At 32.1% G+C, this 19851-nt stretch overlaps 1 pseudogene; it reads right to left on the bottom strand.

Annotated features, from left to right (window-relative positions):
• Positions 1–2935: 2935 nt before the first annotated feature.
• On the bottom strand, positions 2936–18443 carry LOC105762136 (BAG family molecular chaperone regulator 7-like; annotated as a pseudogene).
• Positions 18444–19851: the final 1408 nt, after the last annotated feature.

The raw sequence follows: 19851 nt of genomic DNA, 5'->3' as shown, positions 1-19851 counted from the left end.
AGAGGTGGAGTTGTGGTTTAAATAGATGAGAGTAGTGAATAAACTAAAAAAGAAGGGTTAAATTCTACTATTAGTCCTTATACTATGTGTAAGTTGTGGATTTAATATCTGTAATTTAATTTGATTAGTTTTAGATCTTGTATTTTTCAAATTTTAGAATTTCAGTCATGACCAAATGGTAGCTATTAAATTCATTAAAGTTTTGTTATTTCTAAAATCTAAGGTGACAAATATATTACCATAGGTGTAATGTCATGTTAGTTTGCTATTACTCACAAAAAAGTTAGTTTTGGATTTAACGGTTGTCATTTTGTATTAAGACTAAAATTTAATCTACAAGCGAGGACATGGATTAAATCTACAACTTTATGCATGGTATAACACTAATAGGATAATTTAATCAAATGGATTTAACCAGTTCATTAGTGAAATTTAAAATTTAAAAGTACAAGGACTAAAATTTACCAGATTAAATTATAAGGACTAAACCCATAACTTATGCAAAGTACAAGTGCTAATAGAAAATTTTGACCTAAAAAAGTAAACCACACCATGGTCACTCAACTAACTATAAATTTACATTTTAATCAGTCAATTATAAAATGTTACAATTTGGTCACTTAGTTATTCGAAATTAATCATTTAAGTTCTCCATTCATTAACTTGCTAATGTTGTCAACGTGATCACTGATCAAGATGAGAACTTACTCATAATTTTGAATAATTCAATGATTTTGCCACGAAGATGGAATCACGAAAAGTTGCCAACGATGTCAATGTGACTATGTGAGCAAAATGAAAAGTGTATTTGAGAAATAGTGAACTAATGGTTCACGTTGATGTCCATGAGTAATTTTATGAAGTAGTGACTTAAATGATGAATTCCGAATAATTGAATGATTAAATTATAACTTTACATAATCGGGTTACTAAAATGTAAAGCTACTAATAATTGAATGACCATGAGTGGAATTTAACCATTAAAAAAATATTAGGCAGCCGGTCTGAGTTCGTACATAAATGGTGGTACTTTACCGTAGTATTCATAGATTACAAGTGGTAGATACGTGGGACCCACTCTAAAGTAGTGGGCGCTACTGCCAAGTGGACAAATCACGACAAGTAACGCCGTACATCATTCTAAAGTGGAACAATGAATCAAAGCTGACTTACAAATATAAATTCACACCTATTGAAAATCGAATCAATATTAGAACAAATCTTAGCATCACCGGTTAAACTTTAAAATAATCTGAATCGGTCATTAAATAATATCACATATTTATCTGTCTCATTGTGATATTTTAAATACAAGACATATTTGTTTGAAAAACTTTAACATTTAATCCCACCAAGTTTCATTCTTTATTTGTTTGATTTTTTTGCTACAGTTGGCTAAATGAATATTGTTGATTCAGTGATACAACGAGGAAAGAACTAGGAGGAAGACGAGGTAGTGGTTACGGTGGCCGGTTCATCCAGTCGAGGCAGAGAGCTGGAGGTTATAAGGAGTGAAGGTGGAGAGAACGCGAGGACTAAGTACTCAAAGTAAGTTGATAGAGTATAGGCTTTGTATACTTGAGAATCGATCCCTTCTCCATCGTTCTTGGAGGTATTTATAGGCGGGGATCCCGTGTAAGATGGTGTTAGCATGTTGAACTAGCCATCTAACCATCATTGCGGAATGCATGAGGCAGATGTCTTCGATGGGACTGCGATGTTTATAATAGGACAAATCTTGTCATTCATTCTGATTTGATGGTACAGAGTAGCTGAACCCATGTGAGGTTTGGCGACCAAGAAGGTCACGTTTTTATCCAAAAGTTTGGGAGGCTAAAGGAATGGGAGGTGAGGGTTCCAACGACCTTCCGAAATTATAGCAGCGGAGATCATCCCTTCGGTGGTCTTTCAACTTGTCGTGTGTCCTCTCTTGTAGGAGGTATAACAAATATGAAACATGATAGTTTAAACCAATGACACACATTCATCCCTTAAAAGGGCACATAATGTCTAAAACTATCCATAGCCTCTCCTCAACCCATAAATTGGAGGATAACGCGCATCAGCACACTCAAACTCACGTCCTCCTGCATTGACAACAATATACATACCAATCGAATTAAGACTCAATCAGTACTTATTAACATTCTTCTTAACAAATAAAGGTAAACTTAAACATGAAAAAACATAAAGAGAAAAGTGGCATACCCGTAAAGGATAGTTGGACCATTATTAGGATAGGGACGGTAGAAAATATATATGCATGCATGGTTTCGAAAATAAAGTGAAAAAGGAAAAAAATAGAGGAAAACTTCAACGAAAAATGTGTAAGTTTCGTCTTGTAGGGCACATTTTTGTTTTAACTTATATACTATTTCTTTCTTTTTCTAATGTTTTATTTGAATTATAAAGCCCAAATTGCTTAGTCAACTATGGCGTTTCATTCTTATCTACTTCATTGTTTATATATATGTGTGTGTAACTTCAACACCAAACCCTATAACGACTCTCAACTTGTTTTATTTTTATTTTTATTTGTATTTATCTTAATAATTTAATCTCTAAAATTTAAACTCATGTTTACTTAACTTTTTTATTATAATATATATAATAAAATTATCCTGGTAAAAGTACCATGGAGGCTTTTGTACTAGGAGCAAAATTGTATTTTATTTTATTTTACTCAAAAAATAGGTATGAATTAGTTCTTATACATTAAATCAAAAAGCAAATTGGTCTTTTCTATTAAAATTTCATCCGTAACACTGTTTCGATAAGGGCCGCGAGAGCAGTACCAAATTGAGGCAAACTCTGAATACTAGATATGACCTCAAAATAATAAGGGTCGAGGTTCGCTGGTGAGACGATGGGAGATAAGCTTCATCGTCGAAAGAAAAATAGCCTGGATCACCAGCTAAGGTGCCTAAATGACCGTTCAATGATAAATAAGGTATGGGTGCAGAGATAGCCAGGAGGTTTGCCTAGAAGCAGCCACCCTTGAAAGAGTGCGTAATAGCTCATTGATCAAGTGCTCTTGCGCCGAAGATGAACTGGTACTTGAACATTGGCTCATGGCATTTTCTCTACCCCTTCTTACCCTGAAAAAGCAGGGGCACCTTACGTCCTTGAACTGGTAACCATCTTTCGACTAATCTAGCCTCCTTCGTCCCTCGGGACCAACAAGGGGTAGTACAAGAATATTCATCTGTTGTCCAACGTCTATGCCTTTCGGCCTGATCTTAGGCCTTGACTCACCCTCTGTGGACGAACTTTGCGGAGGAACCCTATTAAAAATTGGTCTGTTTGGTCTACCACGTGTACCTCATGTAATGATTAGTTTTTAACAATAAAAATTGATAGAATTTTTAATAGAATGACCAATTGGTTCTTTAATTTATGTATATCTGACTGCTAATAGATTACGTCCACGATTCTTTTATCAAATTATCCTACAATCATGTTATAATATACTAATTAATTATCCTAAAATCGTGTTTAAATTTATTATTTATCAAATACAAGCGATCTTATTATAGTCATAGAGCAGCCTTCATATTGTTGTCCTCCTTGGGAAAGAATAAAGCAAAGCATATATTGTAATTAATACGAATTATACGATATAAAGCTTACATACAAAGTTGCTTAAGTTGCAAATCTAAATTTTCTTAATAAAAAAATTAATTCTAACTTTCGAAAACTTATAATTTTATTTCCATCCCTTAATTAATTTTATTGCGATACTGATGAAAATTTTGCAGAAAGCCAAAATATTGTGGGATGAAATTTTAATTCAACCAACGAAATTATATTATTGCTACTTGTCTCATATATATTTTATTTTTTAAATGTTTGTGTACTAATTTTACCAATACAAGGTAAAAGTGATGTAGAGACTCATATATTAGGAGTTTGATTGTATTTACGTTCATTTACTTAAAAATATAATTATCGTTAGATTAAAGAGTAAATTAATCATTCTGTTAAAAATTTCATTTTTTTTACTATTAAAATTTGATCCATGTTTGTCAGTATGAGATACATATGGCCCAGATAAAAAAGTTAAAATCCGAGCCTGGCTCAGCTTGCCCGTATTAATTTTTTTATATAAAAATAAATTTTAAAAAATATAATACGTCAAATACACTAATAACATTAAAATAAATGTTTCCCAATAAATTGAAAATAAATTTTAAAAAAGTCTTTATACTAAAATAACACTAAGATATGTGCAACTCAAGCAAATATCTCTGAAATAGTAGCAAAATTAATAATAAAACAATAGTTACATAATATCCAAATAATAATGACAAAATAGATACAATATAATTAGTGAAATGACAGCAAAACAGTGACAAAACAACAGCTCTTTTCTTTTTCTTTTTTTTTTGCAAATTCATGTCAGGCCCAAACCAAAAAAGCTTACACGTGGCCTGACCTGTATTCTAAACAGGCTTTATTTTGCCCAAGTCCATTTTTCAGGTCTATTTTTTTGCTTAAATCCTCTCACTTTTTGGGTTTAGTTTTTAACAATATAAATAGATGAAATTTTTAACAGAAATAACTATTTTATTTATTAACCTAACATACAATGACTAATTTACTTATAATTTGAATAGAGAATAAAATGCAATTTGACTTCTAATATAAAAATCTTGATAATAGTTTTATTTAAAATATAATTATCCATGTTTAATATTAAGATTAGGTATTAAAAGGATTGAATTTATAAAAAAAACACCATCTTTTTAAAATTATTGGATTAGGTTTTTTTTTTTTTTTTGAAAAATTATGAGACTAAGTCGAAATAACGAAAACGCTTCTAGCTGGAAGTACTTTTTGCCCCTTTGTAAAAATAAAACTTACAAAGCAGGTCTCTATATATACCAAGTCTCATTTCTCTTATTTTTTTAAGCGATGTGGGATATGGGTCTATATAGACTCATAACCCATTTGTAGTTTGTTCTCAAACAATGTGAGATTGCTTACTTTTTTAACTAGCAACATAAATTTAAAGACTACACTTTATTCTTACAAGTTAAAGACAAAATTTTGTACAACATTAAATTCTAACAAAATAAAACATTATAAACTCTTATACAAATATTATCGTTGTAAAAAGTCCAATAATACAAAATAATTTAAAGATAATAATTAGTTGTCTAATTAAAGATAACAAAATATATTTTGTTAGAGTTTAATGTTGTACAAAGTTTTGTCTTTAATTTTAAACATTAAGTATAGCATTTAATTTTACGTTGTTAGTTAAAAGAGTAAGTAATTCCATATTGTCTAAAACAAATTACAAATGGATTATGAGTCTATATAAACCCATATCTCACATCGTTAAAAAAACAATAGAAATAAGATTTAAGGTCTATATAAAGACATGCTTTGTAAATTCATTTTCATAAAGGTGATACCAAAAAGTTTTAAAAAATTGAAGGTAAAAGCGTTTTTTTGTCAATTCGCTAAAAACATTTCCAACTAGAAACTTTTTTGTTTTTTTTTTACCTCGTCCCGTAATTAAAAAAAGTTAATCTAATATATTTTTTAAAACGATATTTTCAAAATTTTAATCGATTAAAATTCAAAATAATTGAAGTCATCTTATCATGTCACGTTCCAAAGAAGATGACTTCTGGCATTAATATTTGATGGATCAATTTTCGAATTAGTCCTTTTCTGAAGTTAGGTTTAATTAATTTTTGTTGGGAGGGGGTTAATCAATTATAATAATTTGATTTTCAGTTTTTCATATTATGTTTTGGTTTAAGGTTTGTAAATTTATTTCGATAAATTGAGTTTTATTTTATATATTATTTAGTAATTATTTAAAAGCTTTTTATAGATATTTTTACAAATAAATTTTCGAATAAATAAAAATCATTTATATAGTATTCTGTAAAATTTATATGGAATTTTTAAGTTATGGCTTCTATTTTAAATAAAAATATTTATTTTAACATACAAGAATTTAAAATAATTATAAATTAAATAAAAATTTAATTTCAATAACAACAAATTCTCAACTTATATTCTCAAAAATCATTTAAACCCTTCAATTTAGATTGATTTTTAATTTTTAATTTTTCTTGCTCAACGCTATGAAATAGAAATCCATGGTCCAACCATTATTACATCCCAATTATTATTTTGGCCTATGTTATGTACGAGTCAAACATAGATTTGGAGCCTTAACTATGTTTTCTTTTCCTACAAGTTGTTTGAATCAGATTGAATCATCCGTTTTGGTTGGATTGAAAACTGGTCGTATAGTATGGATTCGAAGAAAAGCATTAAATTAATTTACTCGAAAATCAGCATGAATCGAGTGATTAAATTGATTGAACTTAACTTTTAATATTTTGTATAAATTTTTTAATAATTTATTTTATCGAATCAGACAGATTATCAAATTGATAAACCAATTCAACTACAAGATGTTCAATAAAAGAAATGATGGAGCCATGACGTATAATAGCATTTTGCCCAATCCCAATCCAACCATATTATGGAAAACTTGGGGTCAATTGCACTAAACTACCACTCATGTTTTAAATTAATTTATAAATTTTAATTAGATATTAGAGCTAGATTGATGGAAGAATAATAGGATATGAGTGATACAAATAAGGCTGAAATGATATTATAGTGAGACTATTATATTAAATGAAATAAGATTACTAGAAATTGTGAAAAGCCATATCTTCATGTAAAATTTGAGTTAACTCATCAATTAATTGATGAGAAATTAGCACTTAAATTTTCATCTCCATGAACACTTATAGGTTCCATGCTCCACCTTGTTGTTCAATCGAATAATCCTCATTTGTTCATTTGTTTTGTTAAAAGTATATTGGAGGCTTTTATATTAGGGGTTAAATTACATTTTGCTCCCTTTACTCACAAAATGGCTAAATTAATCTTTATACATTAAATTAGTTCTTTTTATTAAAAATTTTATCTATTTATACTGTTAAAAATTAGCATGATTAATAAAATAATCAAATAATAACATGTGATGTACTACGTGTACCTCATATTGATATATAGAAATCAATTTTTAAGAGGATTCTAAAAACACTTTTACCCAAAACAAAAGCCAAAATGAGAAAGCAGCAAGTAAAATGCACACATAAACTTTCATAGACTGACCCAAATATACATGCACAACACTTGAAGCTAACATTGCAAGTTCCAAGGCAGTACTATCTTATTCTTGCCATTAACAAAGACACGGCAAGAACCATTCACAAACAAAAACATATTACAAATACCATAAACAAACCTGTCAAATCCTGCAATTCCCATGTTCATCATCAAATTTTTTACCTTTTCAAAAACCTAAGTTTCCCCCTAGGATCTTGTGGGTCTACTGCATCCAACATTGCTTCAAGTTCATCATGCATTGACCTTCTTCCAGCTTCAACCATTATATCAGCACCCTAAATACAGAGAGCCGTTATGGTTAATGTACTTGAAAGTTCTCTGTATTATAGGGAGGGACTGAATTAAATTAATTCATCTATTATTAAATGAACTAATTTAATTCTTTCACTATATATATATATATATATATATATATCAAATAAGCCTAAATTATAGGAGAGTTAACAATTATTGTGTAAAAAATTATCTTGAAAATTATTTTTTTCATTCGCAATTCAATTTCAAATAAAATGTTTCATTTACAGAACTTTTAAAACTTTAAAAATATTAACTCTGTTAGACAATAAATAATATTTTTAACCAATAAATGTCAAGGGTGGTGGGAGGGGTTGGTAGGAGCCCCGTTCCCCCTAAAATGTGGAATTTAAATTTTAGCCCTTTAAATTTTATATAATATTAAGCTAGTAAAATGGTAAAATTACACTTTGACTCCTAAGAATGATAAAATTTTGATTTAGTTCTTTAAAATTTGTAAAGATATAAACTATTGAAGTGGTAAATTGTATTTTAACTCTCATAAAATATATAACTTAATTCGACCCTCCCCAAAATTTTCGGCTTTGCCTCTAGTAAATATTACCTCCATTCCAATTTGAAGTTATTTAACTCTTTTAAATAGCACAAAGACTAAATTGATCCATTTATAAATAGAGGACTAATTTGATCTAATTCTTATAGTAGTGAAATAATATCTATACTTAAATTTTGAAATAATTTGGTACCTCAACTCTTATAATATCATTACTTAGTCTAAATATATTTCGATTAAAATGTTGATGTGAATTTTAAGAATAGTTAAGATGTTAAAAGTTTCTATTAAATTGATTCATTACAATGCCATTTTATTACGTGAATTTCAAGTATGTATTTTTTAAATCTCAAATTGTCAAACCAATAAATTTAACAAATGAATTTTAACAGTGTTAACAAATAGACTGTAATTTTAAACTCGAAAAGTAAAAGACCAAATTCCTTAAAATAAAAGTATTAAAGATATGTGACACAAATTCTTGTTAAATAAAAATACAAGTGGCAAGATAGGAGGATCTACTATGTGCTTCCTCTATTTGATGTTGATTAGAATAAGATGTTTTAACCTTATTGCATTACTTCTATTTGACTTTGATTAGAATATGATTTTACAAATCTATACATAGATGTAGTCGTCTCTGTTTTTTACCAAAAGGGTTTCCATGTAAAATATTTGTGTGTTCTATTTTTCTCTCTCTTTTCTTGCCATTATCAACATTCTATTTGGCAAAAAGTATGAAGTCTAAATTCCAAATATATTTATAGTACAAGAATTTACAACTTATTGCCACATTTAAAAATTTATTATATTATTTAAAAATAATATAGAGGTTTTCCATCTACTTGAAAACTCTCAATAAGAGTTGGCTCTGGTCAACAGATTAAAAAGGTTGCATCATCAACTATGTTGAGAAGATTGGTAGTGTAGGCTGAGATTGCAGATGACTGTGATCAAATCGAACTTCACTGGTTCCATCTGATTTAGTGATGATCTGACTTTTAGTTGATCTGATAGGTTGATCATGATCATGCTGGTGGATTTGCTCATAGTTTGTTACCCACTTTTCTGGCAAAAGTTTCAACAACTCTTGCTTGGGTATTTGTTTTGGTACATGCACAAAGTAAGGTTATTCCCTGGTATTAACAGAAATGAGAAAAGAATCTTCAGAACCATGATTCGATAGCTTAAAGGCATGATCTTAAACCCTGTACACCATCTGATAGTGAAGGGTTGTTGTAACTGCTGATTCAACCATTTCAACACCAATAATCTGGATCTGAACTTTCAAGGCGTCCAACAAGTTTGGATCTTGAAGGGACATGGTAAAGTTAGGAAATAAGGTTACCATCGCCATTCCTAGACTTAGAGTTGCTTCAACTGTCCCAATACAGGCATCCTGGTATCTTTTATACCTAGAATCTAACTGAGCAATCCTGAAAACAACTAGTTTCCCAAATGTTCCATGATAATTGAGAGCTAATCTGACTGCACCAAAATAGATATGTGAATATCCATGTTGAATCCAATCCTGTGGGAAATTTGAAGGAATCTCAAGAGTAACAAATTGTTCTTCCTAACCTCCATAAATCATATGCTTATCGAACTTCGAGGACTGGACATATTCTCGAACATTCTTACGACCGGTACTGATTAATGACTTTATACTTTTTATTGGGGAAAAACTAGGTTTTTGATAGGTAGAGTATGGATTTACAAGTGGCAAGCCAGTGAATTGAACCTTTTCTTCTTATGTGAAGTAGGTTACCTCATATAATAAGGATATTTTCTTCGCAGAATGAGATTTAAAGGGAAAGAAGGTAAGGAAATTGGTGCTTTTGAAGTAGAAGGTCTAGAACTCATTTCTTGGAGAAATCTCTTCCTTTTCAACTAGAATTCTCAATAAAAGAAAATCTTGGAACGCTGGCTCGGATACCAAATGTGTACGAGATTTAAAAACCTAGTTTTTCCCTAATAAAGAGTATAAAGTCATTAATCAGTACCAATCGCAAGAATGTTCGAGAATATGTCCAGTCCTCGAAGTTCGATAAGCATATAATTTATGGAGGTCAGGAAGAACAATTTGTCACTCTTGAGATTCCTTCAAATTTCCCACAGGATTGGATTCAGCATGGATATTCACATATCCATTTTGATGCAGTCAGATTAACTCTCAATTATCATGGAACATCTGGTAAACTAGTTGTTTCCAAGATTGCTCTATTAGATTCCAGATATAAAAGATATCAGGACACCTGTCCACTCTGAGTTCAGGAATGACGATGGTAACCTTATTTCTTAAATTTACCATGTCCCTTCAAGATCCAAATTTGTTGGACACCTTGAAAGTTCAGATCCAGATTATTGGTGCTGAAATGGTTGAACCAGCAGTTACAACAACCCTTCACTATCAGATAGTGTACAGGGTTCAAGATCATGCCTTTAAGCTATCGAATCATGGTTCTAAAGATTCTTTTCTCATTTCTGTTAATACCAGAGAAGAACCTCACTGTGTGCATGTACCAAAACAAATACCCAATCAAGAGTTGTTGAAAGTTTTGCCAAAAAAGTGGGTAACAAACTATGAGCAAATCCACCAGCATGATCATGATCAACCTATCAGATCAACCAAAAGGCAGATCATCACTAAATCAGATGGAATCAATAAAGTTCGATTTGATCACAGTCATCTGCAATCTCAGCCTACACTACCAATCTTCCCAACACAGTTGATGATACAACCTTTTTAATATGGAAGTCCAGGACCAGAGTCAGCTCTTATAGAGAGTTTTCAAGCAGATGGAAAACCTCTAATTATTTTAAAGATCCTATTACAGGACATTGTCCATGGGGTCTTATGTGTTCCTGTGAATTGTGCATGAGCTAAACTTTGAAGAATGAGTTGCAGACATGGATAATGAAGCTTACAAGCCTCACAAGAAAAAATCTCACAAGAAATCAACACAGTCTGAATTTTACAAACGGTAGATAAATGGTGATCCAAATATTGGTCCTCTGGGAGAGGATAATGGCAAATTTGTTTATCTTATTGATTATTCTGTAGATAAGCTAAAAAAATCACTAGAAGCTGAACAACAGTCTTCCTCACCACCTCTACCACCAAAAAAAGATCCTCAAGACCAACAACAATGGTTGGTCAAGCCTTTAAAGTAGCCATGTTATAAAAAGATCAATAAATGGGTTCAAAAACAAAATCAGATCCAATCTTGTTCCCAACAAGTCCAGACCTCAATTCTATCTCAGATAATTCAAGAAGTATGCATGTATCAATTAGCATCTTCCTTTGATCAAAACTTTCCTCCTGTTGCAGAATTTTCTAACAAAGAGTATATTCATGCTCCAAAAATTCCTTCGAAGTTACAAGCAGATCCAGAAGGAAAACCAACCAAAATAGCGACAGCAAAAGCTACCCTCAATTGGCAGACAGAAAATGCTTTGGCTCAAAATTTTGTTTTGAGAAAAATAAACTTGAAAGTCAATCAAATTGATTCAAAAGTCTCTAAAGTTGAAACCAAAGTTGATGAAAATTCAAAGATTATAAAAGATCTTATTCAGCTTTTTCAAAAAAGACTGAAAGAAGTTGCTATTGAACCTGCAGTGCCAGGCCAAAATTTTTTCTCTCACCTTGCACAGAGAGAAAAGGAAATGCAAAATCTCAAAGAATAGATCCAGATATTACAGGAAACAGGAAAAATACCACCTTCTAGTCCTTCTAGGAATGGTATTGAGCTATTTTCTTCAATAAGACGGTTGGATACTCCTTCATCATCTAGATACTAAAGAATAATTTTCCCTCCTCCTGAAGAAAAAAAAACCCAGTACCTATGATCTGCTTTTACAGATCAAGGCTTAAAAAGAAATAGAAAGAAAGGAGACAGAAGAAAGAAAAAAGCAAAAAGAAAAGGTTTTGGGAAAAAGACCCGTTGAAGAAGAAAATACAGAAAAAAGTCATTCTCTACCCAGACAGATGTCAAAATCATTGATGATTCAGAAGGAAAACTTTTCTGATAGTAATCCTTTATCAAATTTTTTGAAGGATTACAATGAAGAAATGCTTCCAAAAATATATGTTTTACAAGAATCTGAAGAATCTCTTATTAAAGAATCATCTTCATCAGAATCTATTTCAAGAGATTTTGAATCTTTAGATGATAATTCTAAAATTGATCTACAAGTAATGTCCACAACACAACCAGAAGTAAAGATTGAAATGTCAGATGAAGAAATGAATGAAGCAGAGGCGGAATCTTCGAACACAAGACCTTTACCCCACATTTTAGGTGGAAAAATTATTTTCACATTAGATGACATTCCAAAAAAAAGATGGCCAGAAAGACTACAAGAATTCCATGCTTGGTTGGAAACCAGAAAGTTAATTGAAGAAAGTAATTACAACATCCTAATGGAGTTTGTCTCTAGATTTACTAGGATGTTAAAAGATTGGTGGAATTCCATAAGACAAGGAGATCAAATGCAATTTTTAGTGATAACAGATCTATCACAAGCAATCAAGATTATTCATAATCACTTTATTGGAAGTCCTGAAGATCTGTTAACTCTAAAAAGAAGAGAATTCTTCAAGAGAATATGTTGTTCATATAACAAAAGAGATTTGTCAATGCATTTTTATGCAATGACTAAACTCTTTTATGCGTTCGGATTGGATCAAAGCCTCAAACAAGCAGTCATTGCATCTATTCCTGATCCACTTCAAGTTGCAGTCAATCAGAACTTACACAGGCATGGTAAAAATATTCTCAATTTAACCATGGGAAAAATTCAGCAAGAAACATATATAGCTCTTGAAGACTTGTGCAACAGAAGAAAAGTCTTTAAGGATTATCTTCATAGTGACAGAATATTAACAAAGCCTGTGATGATTATTATCTCAAAATCAAGTGTGGAAAAGACAGATCTTGCTATTGTCCTACTAGAAAAAAGAAGCATTTCAAAAAAAAAGATCTTTAAATCACCAAAATCATTTAGAAAGAAAAATTCCAAATTGAGATTTTTAAAGAAGAAAATGTCTTCCAAAGGAACAAAATCAACCCGTTGTTATATCTGCAATCAGGAAGGACATTTTGCAAAATCATGCCCTAATAATAAAAAAGGAGCAAAAATGATCTAGCAGATACAACAAGAATCTGTAATAAAGATCGACAAAGATGATGATCTTGAGTCTCTATTTTCCATTGATGATGAGCCAAACGAGCAGTCACTATATGCAATTCAAAGTCTTAAATATAGTGACTCTGAATTTTCATCAAGTGAGATATACATGATGCAGTCTCAAATACTTTCAACAACCCTGATTTCTGTTCATTATATTCTAGTTTCGATCTATCTTGATAAACACAGTAAGCCTATTATGTTATTGCTTTTATTGATACTGGAGCAGTAGAAACAATCATGAATCAAGAAATTTTACCATCAGAATGATGGAAACCAGACATTCGTTACTTCAACTCTGCAGCAGACAAAGTATTTGCAGCACACTTGATGAGCAAACCCATTAAAATCCAATTTTTCCCGAGATGTGTTGTGACTACAACAGTTTTATGGTCAAAACTCCCAGGTAAAGATCTTGTTATTGGTTTTGATTTCTATACAAAAGCCAAACAATTAAGAATTTTGCTTGAAGGACTAAGGTATAAACAAATGTTTAAACCTTTTGTCCAAATCCCTAAATTGTTCACAGTCCACTCAAAAAAGATCCAAGAAATTGTTGAAGAATTGAAGGAAAATTCTTGTGCAGGCTCTCATTCAGAATTTCTTCAGAAATGTGAAAATCCATTATGGAAAAATTCTGAATTTTTTATCAAACTTCCTTTTAAAAAGAACGAAGATATCAATCATACCAGAGCTAGTCACACTGAAATGAATCCAGAACATCAAAAACTAGCAGAGGAAGAATGTCAGCAGTTGCAACAACAAGGATTGATTGAAGTCTCAAATTCACGTGGGCATGTGAAGCTTTTTATGTCAACAAGAGATCAGAATAAGCAAGAGGAAAATTGAGGCTAGTAATTAATTATTAGCCTCTTAATCATTTCCTTCAAGATGATAAGTTTCCTTTACCCAACAGAAATTCATTATTCTCCAGTCTAGCAAAGGCAAAAGTTTTCTCCAAGTTTGATTTGAAAGCAGGATTTTGGCAACTAGGTATAGATCTAGAAGATAGGCCTAAGACGGGTTTCTGCATCCCAAATAAACATTTTCAATGGACAGTAATGCCTTTTGAGCTTAAAACTGCTCCATCACTGTTTCAGAAGGCCATGATAAAGATCTTTCAGCCTATTATGGATTAAGCCATGATTTATATAGATGACATCCTTTTTTACAACCCAGATCATGAACAACATACCAATCTTTTGGCCCAATTCAAGTAGATAGTCCTCCAATATGGAATCATGCTCTCAGAAAGAAAAATAGAAATCCATAGAGAAGAAATAGAATTTCTTGGTATGAACCTTTAAGATTGAAAAAATTTCTAGATGAAAATCTATCCAAGAAACAAGTTCAACAATTCTTAGGAATTGTAAATTATCTTAGAGATTTTGTTCCAAAAATCTCTAAATTTACAAATCCTTTAAGAAAAATGTTGAAAAAAGATTCTCCTCCATAGAATGCTAGACAAACCCAAGCGGGTCAAAAAGTTGAAAGAAGAACTACAAAATTTTCGACCTTTGCAAATTCCATCAGATGGCAAAAGAATCTTACAGACAGATGCAAGTGATAAATATTGGGAGATGTACGTTTTGAAGAAAGAAATGGTAAAAGACAACTGTGTGGCTATGAAAGTGGAAGATTCACCAATGCTGAAATTCATTACCATTCCACTTTCAAAGAAATCCTTGCAGTAAAGAAAGGTGTATCTAAATTTGAATTTCATCTTATAGGAAATAACTTTCTTGTTGAAATGGACATGTCTTCATTTCCTAAAATGCTAAAATTTAAACAAAAAGATATACCCCATCCTCAACTGCTCAGATGCTCAGAATGGTTTTCCAAATATTCTTTTGATGTTAAGCACATTAAAGGGAAAACCAATGTTCTTGCTGATATTCTATCAAGACCATTTGAAAATTTCATGATAAAGCCTTCATCATCGAAATCCAAGAAAAATCAACCCCCACATTCTTCTCTTTCTATACCTTACCTTCCAAATTCTCATCCAGAGCATCCTCTAGAAGTCTTGAGTCTAATCATGGAAAAAAGATTCCACAAGGAGGCTAGAAATATGATGCTTTCTTACCAGCTTAGAATCTTTCAAGATTTTGGCGGATTGATTCTCAAACCATTGGGACTTCACCCAGAATATCCATTTATTCATCCACTTAAATTTCAGTTCACTAAATTCCCTGATGAATTAAAATGGATGATGTGGTATTTAACACACTTGTTTCATATTGGGATAGAATTCTTCATTGAATATCTTTTATATTTTCTGACTATGGCTGCCCAAAATAAAATTAGTCTGAAGATGAAAAATTTAGCCATTTTCTTTAAATGGTTTTATCCTTTAAAACAATGGATAGACATGATCATGAAAGAACAGCTCAAAGATACCAGGGTACAATATATTGTAATTATCTTTTAAAAACCTCAGTACTTTATGTAGAATGGACCAGCAACACAATTAGGGTCATTTCTTAGTGCTTGGATACATAAAACATTTTTTTAAAGGTTAGTTCAAATCCTTATAATTATAAGGATTTACAAAAATATTTGTGCCAGGTAAATAGAATTATTCCAACAAATATATGACCCCCAAGAGATACATTAGCACCATAGGACATAAGGATTGAACCACCGACACCTTATCAAGAACATTTGAAGAAGGTATTAGAAGACTACTAGTCAAATATACCAGATCCAAAAGAATGGTCACAAGACTATCCATGGTTTTCTAGCAGTGTAATAGAAAACACGCCAGCTTGGACTAATTCACAGGAAAATACATCACCTATGGAAGTAGAAAACAATCTTGACAGCTCACGTGATGGTCTTGAACAAACGATTGAACAGATGGAGATAAAGTGCTACAGAGCTAAAGAAGAAAAAGTAAAGATGATAGAAGAACTGAACCTCACTTCTAATGTTAGTACAGACTATGAAAGTAATTAGATGTTTTATTATTTTGTATGAGTCATAAAAGTAAGTTTGTTTGTTATAGTATGAGTAAAAAAAGTAAGTTTATTTGTTATATGAATCATAAAAATAAGTTTGTTTGTTATGTAAAGGGGATTCCTCCCTATCAGGTTGAACTGAAGATAAGTCTTGAAAACTCCTCCAGAGGAGGAGGAGAGATACTCCCTATATAAGGGAAAATAATTTTTAGTTGTAATCATCGAATAGTTTGTAAATAAAAATACCAATGTGTTTTAAAATGTCTTTCTAAATATTTCCTGTTCTTTTTTTTATCAACATAGGCCAATCTTTAAAAGAAAATCTTCCGTGAGTTTAAAAGTATGCTCTATGCTTGCCATACAATGGATCTTGCACAACAGAAATTAAACTTAGACCAGGGGTACTAATTGATATTGGATTTAAGGAAGTATTCTAAATTAATAGTTTGACAGCTAAAAGGCAGTGCCTGTTTTGTGGCCAAGGAGGAGAAATGCCCTATTTTTGGCATAGCATACTTGTTGATTAAACCCATTAATTTCAGATATTCTGGCCTTGAACCCCGTACACAATTTGGTATCAGTTGTGTACACATTTCTTTACTGCAAGGATTTTTTTGAAAGTGGAATGATAATGAATTTCAGCATTGGTGAATCTTCCACTTTTATAGCCACACAGCTGTCTTTTACCATTTCTTTCTTCAAAAAGTACAGCTCCTCAATATTTATTACTTACGTCTGTTGTAAGATTCTTTTGCCATCTGATAGAATTTGCAAAGGTGGCAAATTCTGTAGTTCTTTCAACATTTTGACCTCTTGGGTAGATTGTTGGTTTCCAATTAATACCTGAATAGCATCGATGGTGAGGATGAGAGAAATAATCTAATCAGAGAAGCGACGACGTTCATTGGAATCACGGGCGACGGTTTGCCTGTAAGAATAGGCGTTGAACGATTCCTTGAGTTCTTTCAACTTGGACTTTGTTGCTGCTAGCTCTCGTAAAGCTCGCAAAGATTTTGATCTGTGTATCAAATATGCTATGAAGGTCTTCTCTATCACCACCACGGCTTCCTCCGGTGATAACGTCGGCCTTTTCCATCTTAGCTTGGCCACCGCTCCAGCTCTTCTCTCAAAAGCCTTTCACAAATTGAAAAGGTATATTCAAAAAATTTCATTAATTTCCACTGTCATTAGACTTTGGGTGTAATCAACAGAATCCAAATACGGACAAACTCGAGCTCAATCTAAAATTTAAAGCGAATTTAATTAGTATCTATTTTTAAGCTCGAGTTTAACTTAAGATAAAATAGATCTATTCAAGTTTGAACTCGATATTACTCTAACGATGAAATTGGAACTTATTCTAGTTTAAGTAACATATATTATGGGCCATACGTAATTTAATAATATTTAAAATTTATATTAAAAATGAAAATTTTGATAAAACTCATGAGCCGTATTATTAGGTTTAAATTCAATTTGATCTTATAACTTAACCTCGACTCAATATTTATCTAATTAAATTCGAGTTTTTTTCCAAATCAAACTCGAGTAGCATTAGAGTATTAGTGTCTCATTTATACCTTATGCATTAATGTGGTGAACAAGTAATCTTTGAGTCAAAAGGACTTAAACTAAATTACTAATTTTTTAGAATGACTAAAAGTGAAAATTTCCCATTTTAGCTTCATCGCATACCCGTTTGAGAATGGTAGCCGCGTGATCATCAGGCTCTTCGATCTCTACGTTGAGAATGGTAGTTGCGTGATCATCAGGCTCTTCGATCTCCACTTCATGCGTGGAACACTTTCCTTTAGTCTTCACCTTACCACTACTGGACTCTCCCGCATTGGATCCAATCTCCTTGATCTTGACTGCCACTTCTTTGCCGTCGTGTTCCTTCGCAGTGTTTCCCTCGGTTTCACCCTTGATCTCAGCCGTCCAACTGTACTTCTTTCTCCGGACTCTCAATCTCAACCGTCCACTTTTATTTCCTCCCTTCCAAACCCTTGATCTCATTTGTATATTGGTACTTCCAGTCAGCTCCACCCTTCAACTCAGTCGTCCACGTATACTTCCTATCCCATTCCTTTAACCGGTCAGCACCTAAACCCAAACCATCTACAGCTCTAACCCGTCGGTAGGTCGACATAAACGGCGTTTCTGACAGGGAAATCACGTCGGTAATAGCATCGAAAGCTTGATGTACCACTGGGGTTAAAAACATCAAGCGGTAATGCCATCTCGGGTTCTTCAAAGAGATCAAACATGGACAGTGAAAGATCAAAAAGGGCAACGAGGGGTCTGGTGAGAGACATTGGCAGTAGTTCGGAGTAGAGGTGCTCATGGGCCGGGCGGCCCGGCCCGACGGCCCGTCCGAAATATGAGAGGGTTTGCGTAAAAATATAGGCCCGAAATATAAGCTTGGGTAAAAAACGTTGCCCGTTTAGAAAACGGGTCGGGCCTCGGGCACCACTTTTTGGCCAGGGCCCGGCCTGATATAATAAATATATTTATTTTTAAATTTTTTTAATTTTAAAATATTTTTAAAATATTTTTTATTATTTTTTAATTTTAAAATATTTTAAAATACTTTTTTTAATTTTTAAAATAAATTTTTGGTATTTATTAAAAAAATGGGCCGGGCCGGGTCGAGCCCAGGCTTATGGTTTTTTTCTCGGGCCAGGCCTGGGCAAAATTTTAGGCCCAAAAAAATTTTTATGGGCCTGGTCCGGCCCACGAGCACCTCTAGTTCGAAGTGTGGAAAAAGCTTAGTGGTAAGTAAAGAGTGTCAGTAGTGTGGGTGAATTTGGTGATGTCAAATCACGGTGAAGGGAGAGAAGGGTAAATTTTCAAAGTTCAACGAGTGTAAGCCAACTGGTGATGGATGATCCATATGGGCCAAGTCAAAAAAAATTTTAAGTTTCGAAATTAAATTATAATTTATATGATAATAAAAATGTAATTCTAATATTTTAATAGTCTATATATTTTTTATTTTTAAAGTATTAAATTAAAATTTTATATTTTTAAGGGGTTAAAGTGTAATTTTATCTTTATTTTTAAAAGGCCCAAATGAAAATTTTTCCATTTTAATAACTGGCTAACCATACTTACAACTTCTACACTCCCCCTCAATTGGTGGATGATAGTGAAATAAATCTTTCATGTCCAACTTGCCAACTACGTGTTCATGTTGCTGAATTTCAAGTCCTTTTGTTAGCATATTTGTAAGTTGATTTTTTGTTGACACATACTCATTATGAACCAGCCCTCATTGTATTTTTTCTATCACAAAGTGGCAATAAATTTCTGTATGTTTTGTTCTATTGTGAAAGACATGATTATTTGTTGTTTTTATTTCCATGAGGTCAATGAATCTCCCAATTTCACACAATTTCCTGTTACTAACTTTCTCGATATTGGACAAGATGCCCAATCCAAGTCACAATATGCTGTTAACTGTGTGGATCCATTTACCGTAAAAAACAACCCTCTCCTAGGATCTTTTTTCACATATCTTACTATTTGTAGTGCTGCTTCATAGTGTGACATTTTTTTCCGTTACATGAATTGACTTAAGTGTTGAACTGCAAAAGCAATATCCAGCAATGTGTGAGTCAAGTACAACAATCTCCCAATAAGTTGTTGATACATTCGCACATCTTATAACATTTCATTACCGTGTTTGACTTGTATTGTTTCATCATATTCAATGGAAGTTAA

The sequence above is a fragment of the Gossypium raimondii genome, chromosome 12 (genome assembly GCF_025698545.1).
Source record: "Gossypium raimondii isolate GPD5lz chromosome 12, ASM2569854v1, whole genome shotgun sequence".
NCBI classification, from domain to species: domain Eukaryota; kingdom Viridiplantae; phylum Streptophyta; class Magnoliopsida; order Malvales; family Malvaceae; genus Gossypium; species Gossypium raimondii.
This window is presented reverse-complemented; position numbering and strand designations above follow the sequence as displayed.